At 30.5% G+C, this 13,292-nt stretch overlaps 1 long non-coding RNA gene across 1 annotated transcript; it reads right to left on the bottom strand.

Moving 5' to 3' along the window:
• LOC109347862 lies at positions 4,377-5,709 on the bottom strand. Its single transcript, XR_002107664.1, has 2 exons — positions 5,440-5,709; positions 4,377-4,731 (listed from the first exon to the last, which is right to left on the bottom strand). It is a non-coding gene; the product is annotated as an uncharacterized LOC109347862 (long non-coding RNA).

Below are 13,292 nucleotides of genomic sequence, written 5' to 3'. Positions count from 1 at the left end.
ACATTTGAGACATGAATATTTTATACTTCCCAACTCAATCCACAAATATTATAAGGAAGTCCAACTAATTTCGATTCAAACCAATACATAAGCATTAAGCTTATTTTTTCTTTTCAATTAAGTCTGACAATTTAGACAATTCTTTGGAAATGTATAATATTTATACATATATGAATCTGTATGTGTATGGTTCCTAATTGTGGATCTATGAGGAAGAAGATCCAGTAGTCTTTAATGATCATTTTCCTTTATCATCATATTTCTTACTACAATTCATTTCAACTTCCTGATGATAAACATATTTCATGGAGTAATAACAATGATTCTTGGAATCGATCTATTCTTGAACTAACATATTGTGCAATTCATGCACATTCCATTTATCCTTCTTGGAATTATAGTTCATTTATAATGGATCAGCTTTACATTACCTTCATTCTTACTGCAATAATTATCATTTCAATAACATCCCAATTGATAGTACCAAAACCACGAATCTTCATGGTAGTCAGGTACTCAATAATGTCTTAACTCGACTCGTCAATAATTTGGGAGTATCCTCTCATAAACTCCATAATTTGTAAGAGTTAACTTAATGTTATATGCAAATCTCATCTTGATAGATATTAAACTATCTATCACATTTGGATTTCTCAGGCTTTATAATGAGACTTTTCTTTATTGTTGCTATTACAATAGTAGCAACATATCATTACTGAGAGTGCATAAAACTTAAAATACTACGACAATATAGTAATTCACGTTGATATTTTGAGACATAAGATACATATTATACTCATAATCAATTCAAACAATTAATGTAGACTAATGATCTCCTTTGGGTGATGCATTAGTACACAACATTAAAATATAATGATGCTTAATATAATATACATTAATCTAGTTATTAAGATATGCTAAACAAATTTATTTGCTATCTTTCCATATGCTAAATAAAAGCTACTAGACATATCAATTACTAACAATTATCTTCATTAATTATGATAATATTTAATCAACCTTTGGGTGATCAGGAAATGTCTCATGATAATAAATTTCAATCTACCCATAACATATATAAGCATCAAAATATATGGGTAATTGAATATAATTACATTATTAAAATTTATTTCCCTTCTGATTTGGTCACTTTGATGGCTAACAAAACATCCATAATATAAATTTTAAATTGTAGAATTGAACTTTAAAATAAGGTGTCGCGATATGTATAAATAAATAAACTTCAAGTATCACGATATAATAACCAATTAAAGCATTCTAGTTATATATCCCAGACATTAGCCTACTGCTTTTATTATTGGATTGTGTAATCCTTAATTCAGGATTGCATTCCAGGATACACACCTTTTTATTTATTTATTTATTTATTATTATCACATCAAATCATACCATTTTATAAAAATGGTCGCAGCCTCACATAACATTTCAAAATGACATGATGCGGCTAATTTAACAATTATGTTAATTTTAACTTTAAATTGTAAATCCAATATTTAATATGAAATGTAACAACATTATATAAAAGGCAGTGCATAATCACATAAATCATTGATCATTGTGGTGGTTATTGTGAAAGACATCGCTTAGAAGAATTGTGTTTGAACCCCACATTTCATAACATTTCATGTTTTCTTTCAAAACAGTAATAATATCGTGAAATAGGACAACTAATATTAAAAGACCAACCAAACAATGCCTAATTATTTATGCATTTCTTAGAATTTAATTTGTCACTTGCACTGCATGACTCATATTCTTTCTTATAAATAAAGTATAGATATGCTGTAGTTTGCATTAATAGCAGGAAAAAGGGGACGTAGGAGAAATTCAATTTCATATATAACATTTCTTTTTTTCTAATTTCATTATTCATCTAAATTCTTTACTTCTCATACGAACATACACTGCTTATAAAAAATGATGCAGTGGAAAATCTATATATTTGAATTCTCAATATTCAAATACACAACACGAATTAAAGAATCAATGTTTATCAATAAAGAACCAAACATCGTCAATGATAAACAATGACAACATGAGTTGTTAAATGATGGTTCTAATACCATATGTAAACTTTCTCTAGTTTATATATATACATAAAATTTCATAAACATAGTAATGCAAAGATCTAGAACATAATATTTTTCACAAAGATAAATAAGAGAAAACATACCGTACTTTTTCAATATCTATCAAATGTTGGTTTCTCCCTCTTGACCCATTTTTTAATGGCAAAGACTAAATTGCGAACTTCACTTTAGTTCGCATTGAAGCATACTGTATTTATAGCCATTAGATTAAAATATGGTTGATTTGAGCCATTGATTTCGTTACCGGTAACCTTTTATCATAGAGAAGTCGGTTTGGAGAAGAGAGACTTCTCCCTCTAGAGAAGTCGGGTTAACCAAAAATGACATCAAGCTTGAAGTGATCATCATTAAAAGAAACATCTTTTAGTCATAGTTATTTTTACTAAATTAGAAATACATTGCTTATTATATTTTTATAATAACTTTAATATTTTTTGTTGTCATTTGGTAAAGAATAGCTGAAATTTAAGCTACTGTTTACCAAATGAACTACAATGAATTCACCTTCCAATTTAGTAAATGATACTAAATCAAATGAAAATTAAGGTAAAAATGGACTAGGAAGGAATCGAACCCACCTTCTCTTTAAAATTCAAATTGCCTTTTACCAAATTAGCTGGTTTTAGCTATAACGACTTCAAGCTTGAAGTCGTTTTGACTGACAATGACTTCAACTTTGAAGTTGATTTTGGTTAACCCGACTTTACCTTAATCAGAAGTTTTGTTCCACCATCACGACTTCTATACTAAAGTCGTATAATACCACCATGACTTTTAAAAGATGCACAAACAGTAATCGGTAATAATTTTTTTCCATCCAACGGCTATAAAACAGTTTGCTTTGAAGCGAACTAATATGCAGTTCACATATTAGCTTTCACCTTTCTTAATAGTATAGTAGTGATGGATATAATGCACTTCTTGGTTCGGTAGAGTGAGGATCACATCCTTCATTTATAAGGCATGATACGGTGCTTCCATCATACACCTTCCTTCATGAAATTGGCTTTTCAAATGGTTAAGCCATTTCACATAACCATTCATGTAAGATGACTTTACAAATAGTCATCTCACTTAACATAATATCTATTTGATTTCATTTAATTAATCAAATAGAAATAATATCACAATATAATGATGTTTCTTCCATAAATTAGTCAACATGATTTAATTATATCTTTAATTATTAAACCATTATATGAGACACAATTCTTACCTATTCAATGAAAAAAGTATATAGTGATAATATAGAATTTTTTACACTGCTAATATATCATTAGCCGCTCATATTTAATAATTATCAACTCTTAAATAAAAGTAAAAGACATAAATGATTAATGATGTACTAACAGTTTATAAAACTTTACGCTAACATTGCATAGATATTATACTCAAAATTTAAATGAATAAACTAAATAGTTCTTAGATTTTTTGTCCTATTTATAGGATTAGTTTCAATGTAACATGTAAAATAAATGAATTTGATACCAAAATATTATTATGACACCGATAACAAGTTGAGTTAAAATGGAAAAATGTTTTAGTTTCAGTGATGAATTACAATTTTGGCAAACTATATACAAATATTGATAAATTTAATAATAATTCTATATTTCAAAAATACCTAGAAGGAGCATTTCACTTCTCAAAATCATAAATACGTCCCCTCCTAATAAAATCTTATTTTTTTATCTATTAAAAACTTATTAATTGGGATATATAAGAAAAAACTTAATAAATTTGACCTTAAACTTCATAAGACAACAATATAAGTAGATTAAGCAATAGTATCGACCTTCATAAAAAGTAAATAATTGAATTAAATAAAGGTAAGAGCAATCACATAGAAATAAAAGAAGAGAAGATGAGAATGTTATTAATCATACCCGTTATCATACTCATCTGAATATTGTTAAAGTGATATTGTAGTTTAATTGATGGTTCGCTAATTAAACTATATGTTATTAAGCTATAAACATATATTATAATAAATATGATAACGTTATTTGTATTTGGTTTGGTGACCAACCATGCCACAAACATGACTTTAAGGTTCAATTCCTTAATTTGTCATTTTGAAAATATGAATTTTTTTAATGTACAAACTATTATTGACCAATATGTTTACGCTGTTAACTTTTTATTTTGACTAATTTTTATTAGTTTAACTGTATATCCGATATTATAATTGTTTTGGAATGATTCATTGGTTTTCTGGTTGACTAACCGATACAATATTTGTAACTATGGAACAAGAGAAGAGAATAACTCGAATAATAAAATTTAATGGTATTATTGTTTTGGTAAACAATAGAATGGGGGGAAGGAAGAAGGATTATTTTTACAATGATAGTCCTTGGATATTAGACAACCTTTTTGTTCTGCTTCATATCTAATCACAAGCATGGGCTAAAGTGTATCCTCCAAATGCCAATCATGTTTTTTCCTTCAATCTTATGAATCACCAATTGTAATCATTCCACTCCAATTTAGAAAGTTAGTTATTATTAATTTTTTGAAGTTGGAGAAGAAATTGGAGAGGGAGAGGAGATTGGGGGTAGGCCATGTCCGTGTCTGCGACCGTGTCCATGAACACTAGCAAGTGAATACGGAGGATTATCTGCATAACATTTCAAAGTTACCAATTTAGAAACAACGTAGCATAATTAATAAAAAAATATATTTCGGTTTCTATATATAATTTTGGACCAATTTGGTTGAAGTAAAAAATTTCAAGGATCAATTTGTCCCATAAATGAAATCTTTAGGGACCATTGTACATTAATATTTTCAGGAACCATATTTTCTTTATTCTTTTAAAAGAAGAAGTTCTAAGAAATGTTTTAAGAATTCAAGTGATTATAAGAAAAATTAGGTATTCTATTATTTTTCTCATTTCCTTTAAATCATGTAAATTGTTACATTGCGAAGTAACTTTTATATAAAATAAAATAATGCAATAAATTATCAATTAATGAATTAATAAATAAAGGTCATATGCATATATTTTTGAAATTTGAGAAAATTTTGACATTAATAGATATATAATCAAATAGCTTCAATTTTCATATATTGCATATATATATATAAATCTTCATCTATATAAATGGATTACTAAAAAACGTTTTTTTTTTAAATTTGATATATGAAATTTATGGGATATAAAATTTCAATTCAATAGTTATTTTGATTAAATTTATTTTATATAAAAAAATATTAATGGTGTAATAGTTATCCTGGTTTAAGTTGATGTAAATTGATTCATCCTCTTTTATGTATTGAGGAAACATAGACATATGTAAATGACATAGAAGTAAAATGAACTTACGTAGACTGAGGTTGGGGACACACTTAGTTTTGCATACACCTAGGCATGGATAATAAATCCAATTGGATGTGCAACCTTCCGCACATTTATTGTAGCATGAATCCCACTCTTCTCTTAGAGTTGCTGCGGATGGTTTAAGAGTTGCAAGGATTATAAGGCATACCACCAACAATGCAACATTTTTGTTTCCCATTTTCTTTGTTCTCTTTTGCTTTGTTGGTGGTTTATTTTTACTTCTTCCTCCCCTTCCATTTTGTCTTCCAATGATCTCAATTATTTATAGTTGTGTTATTCCTCATGAGAGTCACAAATCATGTCAAATATTTGTTGCTAAAATTAAGGATTCTTCTTACAATGTAACCTATTTTTAACTAAATAAAATTGAAAATGTCAAAGTGCGTTGGCAAGCTAATGACTATTAATTAATGAGCTATTATACTTATTTTAAAGAGTCACGGTTGATTTTTTCACCCCAATATGCCATATTAAAGAAAAATTAGAAAGGAAAGAATAAGAAAAGAATGTGTATTTCATTGATTTAAATGAATTATATTTTTAAAGGAATTAATCAACATATTATATAGAAAGGAGACTAAACTCTACTCAACTCTTAACTAACTAATGCCATATTAAAGAAAAAATAGAAATGAAAGAGTAAGAAAAGAATGTGTATTTCATTGATTTAAATGAATTATATTTTTAAAGGAATTAATCAACATATTATATAGAAAGGAGACTAAACTCTACTCAACTCTTAACTAACTAATGTCATATTAAAGAAAAATTAGAAATGAAAGAGTGAGAAAAGAATGTGTATTTCATTGATTTAAATGAATTATATTTTTAAAGGAATTAATCAACATATTATATATAAAGGAGACTAAACTCTACTCAACTCTTAACTAACTAACTAATCTATTTTACACATGTTTTAATCATGGAAATTGATTTTACAATGATTATTTGTTATGAAAAGGTAAGTGAGATTAAACTAATTATTAGTCCAATACAATATTAACACAAAATATCATAATATATTTCAACACCCCCTCAAACTGGAGAGTGGATGTTGAGAACTCCTAACTTGGACAAAGATGATTGAATGAAAAATGCTCCAAAGCCTTTGTTAAAAGATCTGCAACTTGAAGTTCTACATGATATTCTTCGTCATTGAATGGAATGCATGACTAATTTATTGTCACTCAAATTGAGATATTCAATGAAGAAATTTCAAGAGATAGAAGAGTTCTGCAAAATATAGTACGTGAAACTAACAATGTTGTGATAAGAGAATTAATAGAAGAAATAGAATATATATAAAAGAATTCTTAGAAGAATATGAATTGAAATTGAAAGTAATGATTTTGTTTATTAAGGACCAACACAATAGAAAAAAGATCAAATGAGATGATTTAATATTATTGCTCAAGAACATTATTTTGGTTTCTTGGCTAAAGAATGTGGGAATTCTAGAATATGATGAAATACGAGTAACATTTTGTTTAAGAATAACAATGCTCAAGAATACATCTTGGTTTCTTGGCAAAAGAATGAGAGAAATCTAGATATGATGAAATATGAACAAAACTTTTTCAAGAATAACAAGAGAATAATATGATAAAATATGAACAATTTTGCTCAAGAATAATATGAGAAGAATATGATGAAATATGAACAATTTTTTCCCAAAAATAACAATAAAAGAATATGATGAAATATGAGCAATATTTGCTCAAGAATATCAAGAAGAATTGAGGGAAAGAAAGAATATGAAAATTTTAAAAGAGAATGATACAGAAAGAGAAGAAAAATAAACTTATTGAAGAAGGTGGCAATGATTGGGATCATTGAAATATGTTATTATATGAAGTCTCATATTACCTATCATTAGAATATACTAGAGTATGAATATTATATATTGTACTCAGGTCCCTTGTTATTATGTTCACTAGATAGAAGCACCAAATTAAAAAACCCTATGGACACTTGGGCCCATGAGTGTCCTAGAGTTTGTAATCTTTATTCTCTAATAATATTTTGGTAGTCGCTTAGTGCTTCTGGGGACTTAGGCACAATTGGTTCAACCATGTTAACAAACTCTTGTGTCTTCTTCTCTTCTATTTATTTTGTGCACTTTATTTAATTGTTTTTGCCCATGCTACATAACAATTGCTTCTGATGCATCAATCATTAGTATCAGAGACAACTAGTAGTTGGCTATTAACCAATGCGCCAAATTATGGCTAGAGAGGGTGAAGTCATTTTGGTTGGACAAGGACTACTAAAGGTACCGTGTGATGATAAAGTAGATGAGTTGAAGGAGAAAGAAACGTGACATCAACATGGTGGGTACCATAGTTATATTGGATGCATAACCCTAAAAGTCCATGTATTGGATTGAGACCAAGGTGGAGATAGAGAAGTGGAATATTCTAATGACATGTTTGTAATGTCATAGTAAAGAATATTAATTGTTAGCGAAACCACAAAAGTACAGAGGTGTTGACTAACTTTAATGCATGATATAACACAGACATTAGATTAGATGCAAGGTGTAACACTAGCATTGGTAGAGATGCAAGGTGTAACACTAGCATTGGTAGAGATGCAAGGTGTGACATTGGCATTGGTTTGGATCCAAAGGTGTGACACATGCATTAGTTGGCATTGACGTTGGGTGTATGTTGTGGGTATACTCCTTAGAGCGGAGTACGACAGGTCTTTTGAAATATCATTATTAGAGTAAACAATGGTGATAGCAGTTGAGGCTTTTCAAGGAAGCTGCAATGCCCAGCTTGAATAGAAGAGGACAATTGTTGGTAAACTTTGGTGTAGAGGTTCCATAATATCGACAAACTTCCTAGCGGTAGATGGCTAAGTGTCGTGTTCCATTATATGACGATACGAAAAGTTGCACTATAAGTTTTGAGAGCTACGCTCCATGTAACATCGTCAAGGATACTCAGAAGGTTTATGTTCTAGGAAACAAACTCTTATGTGAAGGAGTTGTTAAAGAGAATTAGGCACTGAGCAAGGTGGAGTCAGATATTCGCTAAGGTGGAGATTCTCATGTAGATTTCCTAAGGAGTGAGATATTCGTCTATTTCAATCAAGGTAGATATTGTTGGGAATGTTTGAAATATGTTATTATATAAAGTCTCACATTTTCTAGCATTAGAATAAGATAGAGTATAAATACACATATTTAAGTCTCATTCTTCAGAATTTTATGATAAATCCTACAAAAAAAGAGAAGCCTATTTTGAGATCATGTTTAAAAATGTAATAGTTTTAATAGGAAAAAATTAGAAAAATGCGAGAGAAATATGGCAGAGGAAACATGACTAAGAACTAGCTTTACGTCAAAACCTTGCCAAGGTCAGGAGCAAAGATCTTCTTCACAATCTCCCCCTTTTTGATGATGACAAATCAAGATCTTTTGACAGTGTAGTTTCCTTGAGAGCATCATACTTTGAGATATGTTGAAGTTTGACTTGAGTATACTCCCCTTATCTTGTATGCTCCCCCTTTCTTTTGGAGTAATGTGCCTGAAATAATTTTATAGAAAATACATTTCCCCCAACTTTTCTCCCCCTTTTGACTTCATCAGAAAGTAGAAAAGCAAAGAGATTCCAACATAATATATATATATATCATACATACACTTATATAATCAAGATATATCAATATGATATCATATACTCATGTATGGATTAAGATATAGATAAGGAAGTATTGCAATGCATAAATAAGGTGTTTCAGACATGAATCTAGGCATGGAACAATAAAGCATAAAACATCATAAAGTAACTTGTCCAAGAATATGCAGCAATATCATTAAAAACAATAAATAATCCGAATTAAAACTTTGTTAGAATTTCGAAAATAATACAACCAGAAAATCCTAACAACAGATATTCTAAGACTCAGGCTCCGAATTGTCTTCATCAATATCCATGTTATCCATCCTAGAGGAGATGCAATGAAGTTCATATTGGATTTGTTGATTCTGGGAGTCGAGAGCATCCATCCGGTTAGTGATGTAGCCTCGAAGAGAAAACAACTCATCCATAATCATTTGGGACGATTGAGCATGAAACTCATACGGTTGTGGTTCAGAAGGGTTAGGAGCTTCAGGTTCAGATGGTTCAGCAGCAACATTCGGCTTATCGGTTCTATGTTTGTAGGTGCGAGTTTGAGGGTCTTGGGTGAAACCCATTTTGTGGATCACTTCCACATCAATTTGGCTTGCTCGAAGATTCAGATGCACCTTTGTTTCACCATTTGTAGAAACACCGAAATGCTGAAGAATGTTGGTTATGAAGATTGCATATGGCAAAGGACTTTGAGTACCTTTAACAGTCCATATTTGTCTCAGTATCATTAGAGCCCAATTGATCTTGATGTTAAACTTTAAAGCATACATCAATTGGAGTTCTATGTCACTTATTTGAGAATGATTTGAAAATTTTGGTAAGATGACATAGCTCAAAAAATAATGAAGTAAACGGTCCTCAAGCTTGAGATATCCAGCAAATAGGATGTCTCAGTTTTTGACAGTCTCGCCAAAGCTCTATTGCTTACGCAGTTCTATTTCCCTTTTTGAAAGTCTACATAAAGTCTACACACAAGCCCGTAACCCGTTATGCTACCTTGAGAGGGTATGTTACATAACAATGAACTAAAGGTTTTAAGATCCAAAACAATGTCTTTTCCTTTGACATAGGAAGTAAGACGATTTTTCCGAAAGTTCAAGTTACAGTAAAATACTTGCACATGTTTTGGATAAATTTCATTTGTCTCACAACAAAAATCAAAAAGGTTTTGTTGACATAAAATTTAAGGGAAAAGAAAATCTTCAAACACAAAATTTCATCATTACCGAATTTTGGAGTGAAAATGATGCGTCCATGGAAGTGTTTTTCAAACACTTTGCGTTGTTCCTCATTAGCTAGAAGCCTTTCCAAATCTAGAGGGTTGGACTCCATAGAAGTATTTCCTTCCCTCTTTTGAGTCGTGGAGATGCGTTGCTTCTTGGTTTTTGAACAGGAAGCCATTGATTTTTGGTTTTGAAGTTTTAGGTTTTGAGGTTTTGGAGATTTGGGGTTTTTGATTTAGGTTACTAAACATGAAAATGAAGGTTTAGAAGTGTTTAGGAGTGAAAATGTGATAAGAATAGACACAAAAATCACTTAAAACGGATCAAAAACGAAGATTTTAAAAAAAATGCAAAAATGCAAAAAATACACATATAACAGTACATAGTAATCGGTTACTCACTTTGAGTAATCAGTTACTCAAATTAAAAAATTTAAAATTTTGAAACAGAAACTCAGAGTAATCGATTACTCACTTTGGGTAATCGGTTACTAAAACACGCTGTTCAACCCTGTAATCGGTTACTCCAGTGTAATCGATTACTGACCCCAGAAAAACTTATTTTTAGGCAAAATTAAGCTATGAAAATGATTTTTAACCAAAAAATTGAAATTTTTTAAACATAAATAAACACATTTAAGTTCAAGTAGGCATGAAATAGATATAATGAAGGATACATATAGTCATATATAGGCATTTATGTTAAATATGCTTCATCAAGAATGCCTAATTCTCGTCTAATTTTATAGAAAGGTTCTTTTGCCAAAGGTTTAGTTAATATATCTGCTAGTTGGTTATGAGTATCAACAAATTCTACAGACACATCCTTCTTTTGGACATGGTCCGTAAGGAAGTGATGCCTTATATCAATGTGTTTGGTTCTTGAATGCATAACCGGATTCTTGGTGATGTTTATTGCACTAGTATTGTCATATTTTAGAGGAGTGTAACCCAAATCTAAACCATAATCTCGTAATTGTTGCTTAAGCCACAATACTTGGGCGCAACAACTACATGTTGCAATATATTCTGCTTTAGTAGTGCTTAGGGCTACACATGCGTTTTTCTTACATGACCAAGAAACTAAAGCATTCCCTAAAATATAACAAGTACCACTTGTACTTTTCCTCTCAGTTTTGCATCCTGGAAAATCTGAATCTGAATATCCAACCAAGTCACATATACTTTCCTTTGGATTCCATAGTCCAACATTAGTTGTGCCTTTAAGATATTTCATGATTCTCTTAACAAAAACTAAGGGTGATTCTTTTGGTTTGGATTGATAACGAGCACACAGACACACACTAAACATGATATCAGATCTATTAGCAGTCAAGTATAAAAGAGATCCAATCATACCTTGATACTTTGATATCTCGATGGATTTTCCTGCTTCATCCATATCGATGTAAGTTCCAGATCCCATAGGAGTAGCTATTTGCTTACATCCATCCATGTCAAATCATTTTAGCAAATCTTTGCAGTATTTGGATTGACTTACAAAATTACCATTGTCAAGCTGTTTGATTTGTAATCCAAGGAAGTAATTTAACTTCCACATCATAGACATTTCAAACTCTCCTTGCATCATATTGCCAAAATCACTATATAACAACTCATTAGTAGAACCGAAAATAATATCATCTACATAAATTTGAACAAGTAAAGTATGATGATTTATTTTCTTTATGAAGAGAGTAGTGTCGACCATTCCTTTGGTGAAACCTTTTTCAAGTAGAAATTTAGTTAGACGATCATACCATGCATGGGGAGCTTGCTTTAAGCCATAAAGAGCTTTCTTTAATTTGTAGACATAAGAAGGATGTTTGTAATCTTCAAAACCAGGAGGTTCTTCAACAAACACTTCTTCTTAAATGTAGCCGTTGAGGAAAACACTCTTTACATCCATTTGACATAACTGAAAATTCAAAGAGAAAGCTTATGCAAGTAATAGCCTAATAGCTTCAAGTCTAGCAACCGGAGCAAAAGTTTCATCAAAATCGATACCTTCTTCCTGGTTGTATCCTTGGGCTACTAGTCTAGCTTTATTTCTAACTATTATACCATTTTCATCAGATTTATTTCTAAATACCCACCGAGCTCCAATAACATGCCTATTTTTAGGTCTAGCAACAAGTTCCCAAACTTCGTTTCTCTCAAACTGGTTTAATTCTTCATGCATAGCAAGAATCCAATGTTCATCCTCAATTGCTTCATCAACATTGGAGGGTTCGATTTGAGAGACGAATGCCATGTTAAGACAAGATTTATCAAGCATTCGTCGGGTTATGATACCCATATTTAATTCAGTAATAATATTGTCAATTGGATGGTATCGATAAGTTCTCCACTCTTTTGGTAAATCTGAATGAGTATGCTCCTCTTGAGATGGTAGGTTATCATTCATTTTCAATTGCTCAGTATCAGTTGTAGATTCAATAATATAAATTTCATTTGAAGAAGAACTTGGCAGTTCCCCCTCATCAGGAGTTATAACATCTTTTATCTCAGCATTGGTTTCATCAAAAGATACATGAATAGATTCTTCCATGGCTTGTGTTCTTTTACTAAAAATTCTGTAAGCTTTACTCGTAAGAGAGTAGCCTAGGAAGACCCTTTCATATGCTTTTGCATCAAATTTTCCCATGTTATCCTTTCCATTTTTTAAAATAAAACATTTACAACCAAATACATGCAAATGAGAAATGTTTGGTTTTCTACCTTTAAAGAGTTCATAGGGGGTTTTCTTGAGAATAGGTCTTATGAGAACTCGGTTCGAAACATAACAAGCAGTACTTACTGCATCTACCCAGAAATATTTTGGGAGTTTAGTTTCATTTAACATTGTTCGAGCCAGTTCTTCTAAAGACCTATTCTTTCTCTCTACAACACCATTTTGTTGTGGTGTTCTAGGAGCAGAAAATTTGTGATTGATACCAAGATCATCACAGAATTCTTCAAATGAAGAGTTTTGA

The sequence above is a fragment of the Lupinus angustifolius genome, chromosome LG05, assembly GCF_001865875.1.
Source record: "Lupinus angustifolius cultivar Tanjil chromosome LG05, LupAngTanjil_v1.0, whole genome shotgun sequence".
Lineage (NCBI taxonomy): Eukaryota > Viridiplantae > Streptophyta > Magnoliopsida > Fabales > Fabaceae > Lupinus > Lupinus angustifolius.
Note: the sequence above shows the minus strand (reverse complement) of the source record. Positions and strands in the feature narration are given on the sequence as shown.